The 10,895-nt window shown below is 35.4% G+C and overlaps 1 pseudogene; it reads right to left on the bottom strand.

Moving 5' to 3' along the window:
• Positions 1-3,440: 3,440 nt before the first annotated feature.
• LOC107003825 overlaps positions 3,441-10,895 on the bottom strand; it is a 55,436-nt pseudogene continuing 47,981 nt past the window's right edge.

The raw sequence follows: 10,895 nt of genomic DNA, 5'->3' as shown, positions 1-10,895 counted from the left end.
CAATGTCTCTTAGTTAATTAACAAAGATAATGACTTAAGTTAGATAGCATTTTAATGAATAAGTACGTACCTAGAGTAGTTTAAGGGTTTCTTAGTTAAGGTATGAAGGGGGTATAGGAATGGTCACTTCATGGCTTACGTAGGGATGTCTTAAGAATAAATCTAGATAGGGATAATAAATTGATAAAGTTTACATGATCTAAACTTAGGTAGTCTTAAGGATTATATAGGTAATCTTGGAGGGAGTATGAGCATTCTCTTCTCTAATTACATAAGTAAGTAGGAGAATGTCATATTATATATATACAATTATGTGAAGTGAGAATGATCTTATCTTAGCTGTTCTAAAGGATCTCTTAGGTGTGTGTGAAGGGATTGTATGGACGGTCACTTCATAACTCACTCAAGTGAGAATTAGAATAACCATTGGTAGGAGGATCTCATGTTCATGTGTTTTGTAGGTGTTGCTGATGCCATATTGTAAGGTGTGAATTTTATTGGAAGTTACAGTAAAGTTCACTGTAAGCTCATTGTAAGGTCTATTAAATTGATATAAATTTCCGATGACTTGTATTGTTTTCTAAGTGTGATGTTTTGGTGCTTAAATGTGGTTCTTATACTTTTAATATGAAGTTTTACTCAAAAAAAGCATGTTTCTCATAAATGTTCATTTCTCAAGATTTTATGCATTATGCCATACTTAGTACATGCATGGTACTAATTCCATACATTTTGTTATATATAAAGATGTAGGTGGAATGTGAGAAGCGTCTTGAAGCAAAGCTCGGAAACTTGGATTCTTTCAAGGAACTTGAAGTATGGTCTTACTTGACTCGAGGACATAACTATCTTTAGACTTATTTTATTCAAAGTATTGCAATAGACTAAGTATTTCTATATTCGTATTGTATGGGCCGTGTCCAAGTATTCTTGAGTCTAAGAATGGCATATGTTGAGACTTACTATTTTCCTATAATTTTAATATGAAAGAGTTTTGAAGATATTTCGTGTGAAATTTTTTTTAATTCCGCACTACTTTTCATACATGTATGCAATGAAAGATGTTAAAGGGCTTGGACAAGACCTCTGAGAGGTCAAGTGTTCCATGTCGCACTCCGAGAGTGATATATCTTCTAGGGTGTGCTCTCGGGGTGTGACTGATTTCCATGGGTTGTCTCTACCACATAGTTAGACTCAGGGATCCTGAATACGAGGTCCCTCCCATAGAGTCAGTACTCGCAGTGAAGGAATTTCCGAAAGTATTTCCCGATGACTTTCCTAGAATTCCGAAAGTACTCCCAGTGATTTCCATGGGTTGTCTCTACCACATAGTTAGCCTTGAACCATGTTTCTGTGCCTTAGTGTGTTTTGTCAAGTTTTACGTGTTCGTTTTGGATAAAAATATGTGAGGGGTTATAAGAGTGTAAACGAACATATTCAGGTTGAATATGTCCAGGAAGAACTCCCCAAGGACCTACCAGGGGTCCTTAAGGAAGGACCCATCTTGATTTCCAAAACTACCTAAGGCAGTCTCACCTGTAGAGGCCAATCGATACCAAGTAGGCGGGTTGACGCCCCGTAGGTGGCGGCGGATGATGGGGACTTATCCTAGGTATCTTAAGCTCTCGTTTTTAAGGCGCTGTCCCAAATGACACTGACTAGCATGGGCCGTGGATGGAAAGACACCCAGTAGGTGCTGGCTGTCGGTTGGTAGCCTGCAACTCCCTGCAATGTTTTGTCCAACTGGAAGGTATTTTGGGGCTTACACCTAGTCTTCCTAAAATTAGTTGGAAGACTTCTTAAGGTTATTTGGGTATTTTAAGTGGGTTTATAAGTCTTAAACACTTAGATGAATTCACTTTTGCTAAATCAAAATCAAAACCTCTAAAGAACTCTCTAGAATACCATTGAAGCTTGAAGGGAGATTGGAACTTGGAAGTGGGATTCTCCGTAAGCTCTTCTCAATTATCGTGGTCTAGCATCAATTAAGGTATGGCCTTCATCCTTGAAACTCTTTTCTTCAAGGAGCCAATGTCGAGAATATATTACAAAGGTCCAGGCTTGTAACCTACAAAAATTTGTAGAAGTAAGGGGCGAGTGCTGAACCACATGTTACTCAGCAAGTAAACCTCTAAACACAAGCTAAGAGGATGAAATATTGGTACTCCCACCACCCCAACTAAACCACCACATCTACAACCTGCATAAAAATCATCCTAACCTAACAACTCACATTTTACATAGCACATAGCGCAAGAATAACACTTAGATAATGCATATCCTCAACAACAACACTTTTACAAATTATATATCCTCAACAACAACACATTAATAAATTATATATCCTCAACAACAAGCTCAATATTCATAAATCACAAGTTCCACAGAAAGGCATTAAGAAGATGAGTAAAACACAATATCAAGTTTACTAATGATAAGTATATACAATGCAATGGCAAGTATAATGATGCATATCTGACCTAGTGATACACACCCGCTATCTCTCAGTCAGGGATCCTGGAGGGACATATCTTTCCATGCATCCATCGCGGCGTACGATATGACCCTCGATAATAGTAACCATCGCAGCGCACGATACCTTCCTCGAAATATAGTATCAATCGCGGTGCACGATACGACCCTTGAAATGATACATCCTCTTTAAATGCTTATTCTTTCTCATTTCAGATAACACTTGTCACAACTATGTCTCAGAACAATGAGAATGATACGTTCACACAAATAATGAGAAAATGACCATTTTCATAAAATTGCACAATTCACAACAACACAATTATGATATCACTCAACCATGATTTAACAATCTTTCAAACCTTTCTCAACCCATCACACAAACAATTAATCACATTGCCATTTATTACTCTTTTTTTCATCGTGAGAATTATTCAACATGGACAAGTCAAACCATCACCAATTCCCATTACTCCCAAACATATACCACTAGAAAATACATGAATTCCATACACATAACAAGGGTTTAGAAATCCACTGCCTCAATTAGTCAATAATGCAACCTGGAACTTGAGCCTTCACTTTTCATTGAACTTCCAACTCAAAGCAATCTATTCAAATTAACGTCCACAATAAGATTCCAAAAGGCAAAAGTACTCATTACCCCCCTGAACATGAAGTTTTTTTTCAGTGTACAGCTAAACTTTATTTTGTTTCAATTATCCCCCTGAACTTGCTTATTCATCCAACACGTACACCTTTTCTGTCTAGCTGGCATAGAAACTGAAATCAAACTCCACAAGGCGCGTGAGACTGCGATTTTTTGCAACATCATAAAGTTACAACGGTAACATACGTAAAAAAATCTATTTTTTCTTTAATATTTGGCTTATTTTAAGAATTTCTCTCTCTCTATTCTCTACCTATTTATTCTTCTTTATATCTTCTCCCTTTTAAAATTTCAGATTTTACTCAAGGGCTTCAGGAATCCTCTTCTTGAAACACAATCCATCAATAATACAATTACAAATTGCAACATCCGGCTTACACCCTTTTCCCACATTGTCTGGAACAACTCTACCGCTCTGCTTATTTTCCCTGATTTACATAATGAATTGATGAATATCCCATATGTACATTTATCTAGATTACATTTCGAAGTCAATATCATTCAAAAACCTCTTTGCCTCTCGTGAATACCCCAAAACAGACCATCCATTCAAAATAATATTTCGAGTTTTAATGTTATCCTTAAACTAAATTATCTTATTATAGAAAAAGAATTCAACATCTTCAACATGTTTGTATCGGCATAAACACACAAGAAGAGTTTGAAAAGCAATAGGATCAATTTCAAAACAAAAATTTTTCCTCTTATAGAAAAGCTCTTTTGCATCTTCAACTCTATGAGTTGCAGCAGATCTATTAATCATAATACCATAAGTTTTTTCATTAACCAAATTTCCTCTCTTAGACATTTCGTTGAGCTCTTGGTTGAGTTCATCAAAACGTCTCATACGACCAAGAATATCGAGAATTTCATTGAAAGATTCAGTATTTGGTGAATACCTACATGGATTTTCACCTGCTAATATTCATTTGAAGAAGATAAAAGCTGGTTTCCAATCAGAATGGTGTCGTTTAAGCATGTTTAGAATGAAATCTTCAGATAATGTGAAATAGCAATTACTTAGAGAATGGAAAATGTCATTCACTAGGTGGAAAAATATTTATCTAGGTGGAAAAATATTTATCTAGGTGTCGTGCGCGTGTAGACACGATCGTAGTGAGTGGACAGAAAAGGTGTACGTGTTGGATGAATAAGCAAGTTCAGGGGGGGTAATTGAAACAAAATAAAGTTTAGGTGTACACTGAATAAAAAGCTTCAAGTATGGGGGGGTAATGAATACTTTTGCCATTCCAAAACAAACAACACTTATTTCTATGTGTTTAGCTTTGACCCAAAAATTCAGCCCAGTTTATAATCAAGTTCTTAAGCTCGATCTTTATTAACATGTCAACTCTCATATTTCTCAAATTCAAGCACAGGGTTAAGTAATAATTTCTCCAATCACTACTACCCTAATAGATTTTATATAATGTAATACACATAATATTTACTTACATGTATCAATAGGTAAAGATAAGAGCCATTATGTGACAACAACGAAAAATTCAACTGGAAATTAATACAAGAACAAAAAAACTGGATAACCTCTAGTAATGAAATTATATTTTAATATCATTGTCAACTAAATCTTAGACCCATATTTCTCCAATTTCAATAACATTTTACAGTACTCCAATTTCAACTTTTTCTTGATCGAAACCGACATTCTTATTTTTCTTTTTCTATTACACTCAACTATAATAATAACAATAATAATAATAATAATAATAATAATAATAATAATAATAATAATAATAATAATAATAATAACATGACATCTATGAATATACATCAATACATTAATTATGGCATAATTAGTGTGTACTAGCGGGAGGTTCGTCGCTCATATAATTATGCCGACTGCCGAGGTTATTTCGTGCTTCTTTGTAGCTTTTTTTTTCTTTTTACAATTAGCAGAATGATAAAAAATAATGTAGGGTATTAACTTGAATTATATAAATATATTGTATGGTCTTAGTCCATTTATTTTCTGTTCCTTTATATTTAACAATAAAAATAACGATGTATTAAATTTAAAAATAATATTCCTCATTCTCACAAGTCATAGATCATTTATAAAAGCTATTAAAACGGGTTAGCTCAGAAAAATAGATAAAATTCATAAAACGACTACGAGGATCGTTACATTATCTACTACTAAAACAGATTTTCATCCTCGAACATAAACAAGAAGAAGAAATAATAATCAACACGACCAAAAGCTTGAGGTATGATTTTCAAAGTCCTGTTTATCTCTCCAGGTGATAAAATCATCTTTAGGACCATTCCATCAAACAATAACTACCAAGAATTGAACTTTTGAATCATGCTTTGGAAGATCTATAACTCAAGAGTGATTATGAAGTAATGGGCTTACCCATAAACCCAATCTAAACCGAAACACACTGGACCATAACACAACCATCAGGGCAATCTTTTATCACATAACCAAGATAGCATTCTTAATTAGTACCCGCTACAATTAAAACCTTAACCTACCACCACACACTCATAATGCACAAACCATCATAGAGTTTATCAATATTCCTTTTTTTTCACAACACAATCTTCCCGCGAACTTAAGTTATAACAATCTTATCTTTAGACATGAGATACTCATCAAGGAAAAATTGAACTTATCTCACCCAAAAAAGAACAAGATCAAGTAAACACCCAACAAGCGATACACTCTAGGATGCAGAACCTTTAACAACACTGTCAGATAACTGTAACTATTCATGGAAGCTCTTTTATAAGTTCTCATAAGCAAAGTCGTGTAGGTAGAACCAGTTGTATACTTTAACTATGCCAAACAACATGAAATCTATCATAACTGAAATAACAAATTCTGCCTAAGGATCCTATCCTATCAAGTGGACATAAGAGGATCGATACATCCGATTCACCACTACAGATTCACCCATTAATGTAGAAACACACTTGGATATAAAAAATGAATCATACTCCTAATCATGTTTGAAATGAAGTATGTGGTCGACATAAAAATGTACATAAAAAAATCAAATAAGAGAAAATATTTTCTCCATAGCGCCCATATCAAATATTCCATGGAAATGACTCCCTCTATTTGATGTTTAGTCATCCACAATCAACCCGTCTAATCCTCATTACAATATAACAACTACTTGATTCATCAAATCCAACATACTTCTCACAATACTCCATTAAAGGCAACACTCTTAATACTAACAAACATCCTATACACATCAGCCCTTTACCATACTCTGAAATTGTCATCAATTTTAAAATTTTCTTAGAAACCACATTATAGCCTTTAAAGTTTTTGAACTATGACTCTCTTTCATTCCATTTAACCATTTCATGACAAATACTGATAATAATTTCAATTGTAAAAGTATTTTTCCATTGCAGTAAGATAATTGAATAACACCCATGGTCAACATCAGACAACCAGTAACATACCAAGTTTCAACTATCCTTCAAACCATCATATCTCATGTCAAAACTCAAAGATACCATTGGTCACTCCAATACTTATGTATACTATAAGCTCATAACTACTACTCACCATCAAATGCTTATATGCTTATGAAAAATATCATAATAGTCTATATCGTCCGATCAAAAAAGTAGATTCAATTTTCTAAAAATTCTATTAACCATGTACAATTGTAGGTCCACATATTAGAACATCCATAAGTTACCTATCATATTTTAACAATCGAGCTAGACATAAGACCCTAGGATCTTCAAACATCATTGCTTTTCACCCAAATCATTACTCAATCTTAATAAAAGTCGATGATAAAATCCTAGTAAGTCTATACATAACAAATTGACATCCATATTCATATTAAAATCTATGTATGAAAATTCATACAACTTTCATCTTCAAACCAAGAGTCTATATTAGAGGTGTTATTCCTTCACATATCTCAAATTCTTTCCATGACGCAAATGTTTAATACCTTGAACTCTTCAACAAACCAGAGTCTTTTTCCTTTCGCTGACTCGCTTACCAATCTTATCTTTTGAGCAACTATTCATGATATTATGAATTATATTTTAAATAAAAACTTTAAGATAAGTAATTTTTTAGTCCCTTTAACAATATAAAGTCACAAATTGTCATGCCCCGAGACTATCCTCGAGACGCGTACACGAGACCTAGGACCACAAGTGATCCCATGCTAACCCTGCTGGCGTGATCATGAGCATACAAAAGAATATAAAGTGTTGTTGAAGCTAAATCTAACTTAAAATGATAAGATGGGGAATACCCATATGCTAAAATTGAGATATATGAAAACTAATGAGTTGAATACATTGAAAAATATTAACTCAATACTAAGCTGAAACTAATTATGTCTGAAAAATAGCCTCTAAACTTGACAAGAAATACTGGGACAAGCCCCAGCTAAGTCGAGACAAAAACTAAAACTAAATGTCTGAAATGAAATCATGACTATTGTCCTCGAAGAATGAGGACTCACCACTGAATCTACTGAACTGGAGATCGAAAAATCAATCTAAGCGCGATCTAGATGTTGAGAACCTGAACCTACATCACGTGAAGATGTAGCGCATGTATGCGTCAGCACTTGAAGGTATTGAGCATGTAGGATAGATTGAAGCTGAAATAAAACATAACTGAACAAGCACAAATCAAGTATAATAATCTGAACGTGATATAGATTTTGAATCTGAAATAACTGACTGGAATGACCAATTTATAACATGTTGAAGCTGAATACTGGATATACTAATAAATGGTCAATGCAGTGGAATCTAACAGATCTATGGGAGCTACTTATAACTGATAATAAAACCACATGCGCTAAATGTGTAGTCCAATGTATACGCCCCATAAAGAGGACCCAATATACCTTGCTAGAGGTATAAAGGCATGCTGGCGTGATCACTAAACTGATGCCCACAGAGTAGACTTACAACCTACTTGGCTTCTAATTATGGGACTATTAGGTATGCTGAACCCTAGTCCAACTCGATATTAATGTTACTCCCAATGAATTATGTAATTAACTGATTATGATTGAGTTTTTGTAAATACTAAATAGCTCAAAACTGAACATGCAAACTTAGAATATAACAACTAATCTGGTAATTATGCATTTATAACTGAGGCATGTATATTTGAAGTATCTGAAATATCTGAACTAGCATGTGGAATTCAAAAACTAAAGAAATACATAGTTAGGGTTCTAAAATTCATGCAATAACCTACGTAATAATAAGGAAATCTTATTTGGAACATATAACTAATTAATTAATGAAGTTCTGTTGAAGTTCTAGAATCCCTAAGTCTAAGCATGATATGGAAATCAAGAATCTGACTGAAAACTAACGACCCAATGGGTGAAAGTAACCCAATAGAGAAATCCCACGTGCCTAGGGATGAAATCCACCGAGAAATATTTAGATTTTGGGGCTGGAATTGCTGGAACCTTTTTGCCTTTTGGAACTAGGATTCTTGACCTTTTTCTCCTTTCTTGCTTCTAATTTTCTAAGTTTTGATTTAATGATTTGACTTTGGTAAATCTTAGTTTTGTTTCTAGGCTTAATTTGACCAATATTTGATGATTTAGGGTCAAAACAATGTATATTAGGGTTTAAACAAAGTGGGAAAAGACCAAAAGACCCCTGAGTTAATTGATGTCGGACCAAATGATGACCTGGACTGACGGGCCATCGTTCAATCGATGGTCCGTTATTTGGGTCCGTAGGTTGGGTCTCTTTGACAGACCTTTACTAAAATGGGCATTATATTTTACTCGAAGGTTTGAGTTTAGCAAAGTTGGTTGCTATGGAAATCTAATTCAATTATCTATCTTTTGGTATGTCATGGGACACTTAATTCATTTTGTGCTAAGAGTTATGATCAATTAAAGTTGACCCTACTGCAGTTTCCCCGTAACTATCTGCTAATTTCCACCTACGGTCATACCTACAATCCGTAGGTCCATCTACGGACCATGCTGGTCAATCGTGATTCTTTTTCAGAGAGTGGGTAAATGGGGTCTTGTTCGCCGGACATAGACACCGTAGTTTGACCTACTGACCGCAAGTCTATCTGTCGTTCGATACTTAGTCAAATTTTCTAGGATGCATCTTGGGGAGTTTCATTCACAATCGATGGATGTGCAGCACAGGTTCTGGGTAAGGCTACGGTATGTCAATAGTAACTGTCGATACACCGGCAAATTTTTGAAAAGCTGATTTTGGTCTATTTTAGATACGGGGTTTTACATAATCTCTCCCTTGGGAACATTCGTCCTCGGATGAAGACTAAACTAGTTGAAATAGAGGGAGAGAGCTGCAATCCCTACTGCTAAACACTGAGAACTTAGTTTTTGACTGAATTGTGTTACAAGAACATGAAAATACACTTAAAATACAAGTATAAACTGAGGGAACATGATTCTAAGGTTGAATTTATGCATGAGTGACTCAAAAACTGAAGAGGAACTATTACCTCAAGCTGGAGTGGAATCGAAAGGAAAGAGGTGAGGATACTTGGCTTTCATGGCTGCTTCTGCTTCTCAAGTAGCTCCCTCTACGGACATACTCATCCACAAAACCTTGGCTAAAGCGACTTCTTTATTTCTCAACCTTCTAACCTTACGGTCAAAAATATAAATTGGTAGATCCTTATAAGAAAGACTATCTTTCACCGCCACAGTCTCTAATGACACTAAAGAGACTGGATCACCCACACAGTTCTTCAAGAGTGAGATGTGGAAGACCAGATGCACTGTTGCTAATTCTGCTGGCAACTCTAACTCATATGCCACCTTGCAAACACTTTTCAAGATCTTGTAGGGGACTACATATCTAGGACTGATTTTCCCTTTCTTGCCAAATCTCATCACCCCTTTCATAGGTGACACTTTTAGAAAAACCCAATTATCTACTTGGAACTCTAGTTCCCTTCTCCTTACATCTGCTTAAGATTTCTAACGACTCTGGTCTGTCTTAAGTCTCTTTCTAATGAGTTTCACTTTCTCCACAGCATAAAGGACTGGATCTTGCCCTATCAACTCTTCTTCTCCTACTTCAAACCAACCAACAAAAGATTTACATCTACGCCCATACAATGATTCACAAGGGGCCATCTGAATGCTGGAATGGTAGGTATTGTCATAGGCAAACTCAATAAGTGGAAGGTGATCATCCCATCTACCCTTGAAATTGATCACACAATCTCTTTACATTTCCTCTAGGGTATGAGTGTTAAGCTCCGCCTGTCCATCCGTCTGTGGATGAAATGTTGTACTAAGGTTAACTTGAGTACCAAGAACCTTCTTAAATGACTTCCAGAAATGAGAGGAAAACTGAGGACCTCTATCTGTGATGATAGACAAGGGAACCCCATGCAACCTCACAATTTCATTAATGTAAAGCTTGGCATAGTCCTCTGCCAAATGCATAGTCTTGACCGCTAAAAAGCGGGAAAACATAGTGATCCTATCAACTATCACCCAAATGGAGTCATATTGTCTGCGCATACGAGGTAACCCTGTAATGAAATCCACAGTGATCACATTCTAATTTAATCAAAGTAGGAATATTGATCTCTTGAGTCATAGCTCGTATTTTCTGATGTTCTACCTTGACTTCCTGGCAATTGGGGCACTTACTCACAAAATCTGCTATATCCCTCTTCATGTCATTCAACCAATAGACTTCCCGCAGGTCGCGATATATCATAGTGGCACCTGGATAAATAGAAGATCTGGAGTTATGGGCTTCT

The sequence above is a fragment of the Solanum pennellii genome, chromosome 11 (assembly GCF_001406875.1).
Source record: "Solanum pennellii chromosome 11, SPENNV200".
Classification (NCBI taxonomy): domain Eukaryota; kingdom Viridiplantae; phylum Streptophyta; class Magnoliopsida; order Solanales; family Solanaceae; genus Solanum; species Solanum pennellii.
Note: the sequence above shows the minus strand (reverse complement) of the source record. Positions and strands in the feature narration are given on the sequence as shown.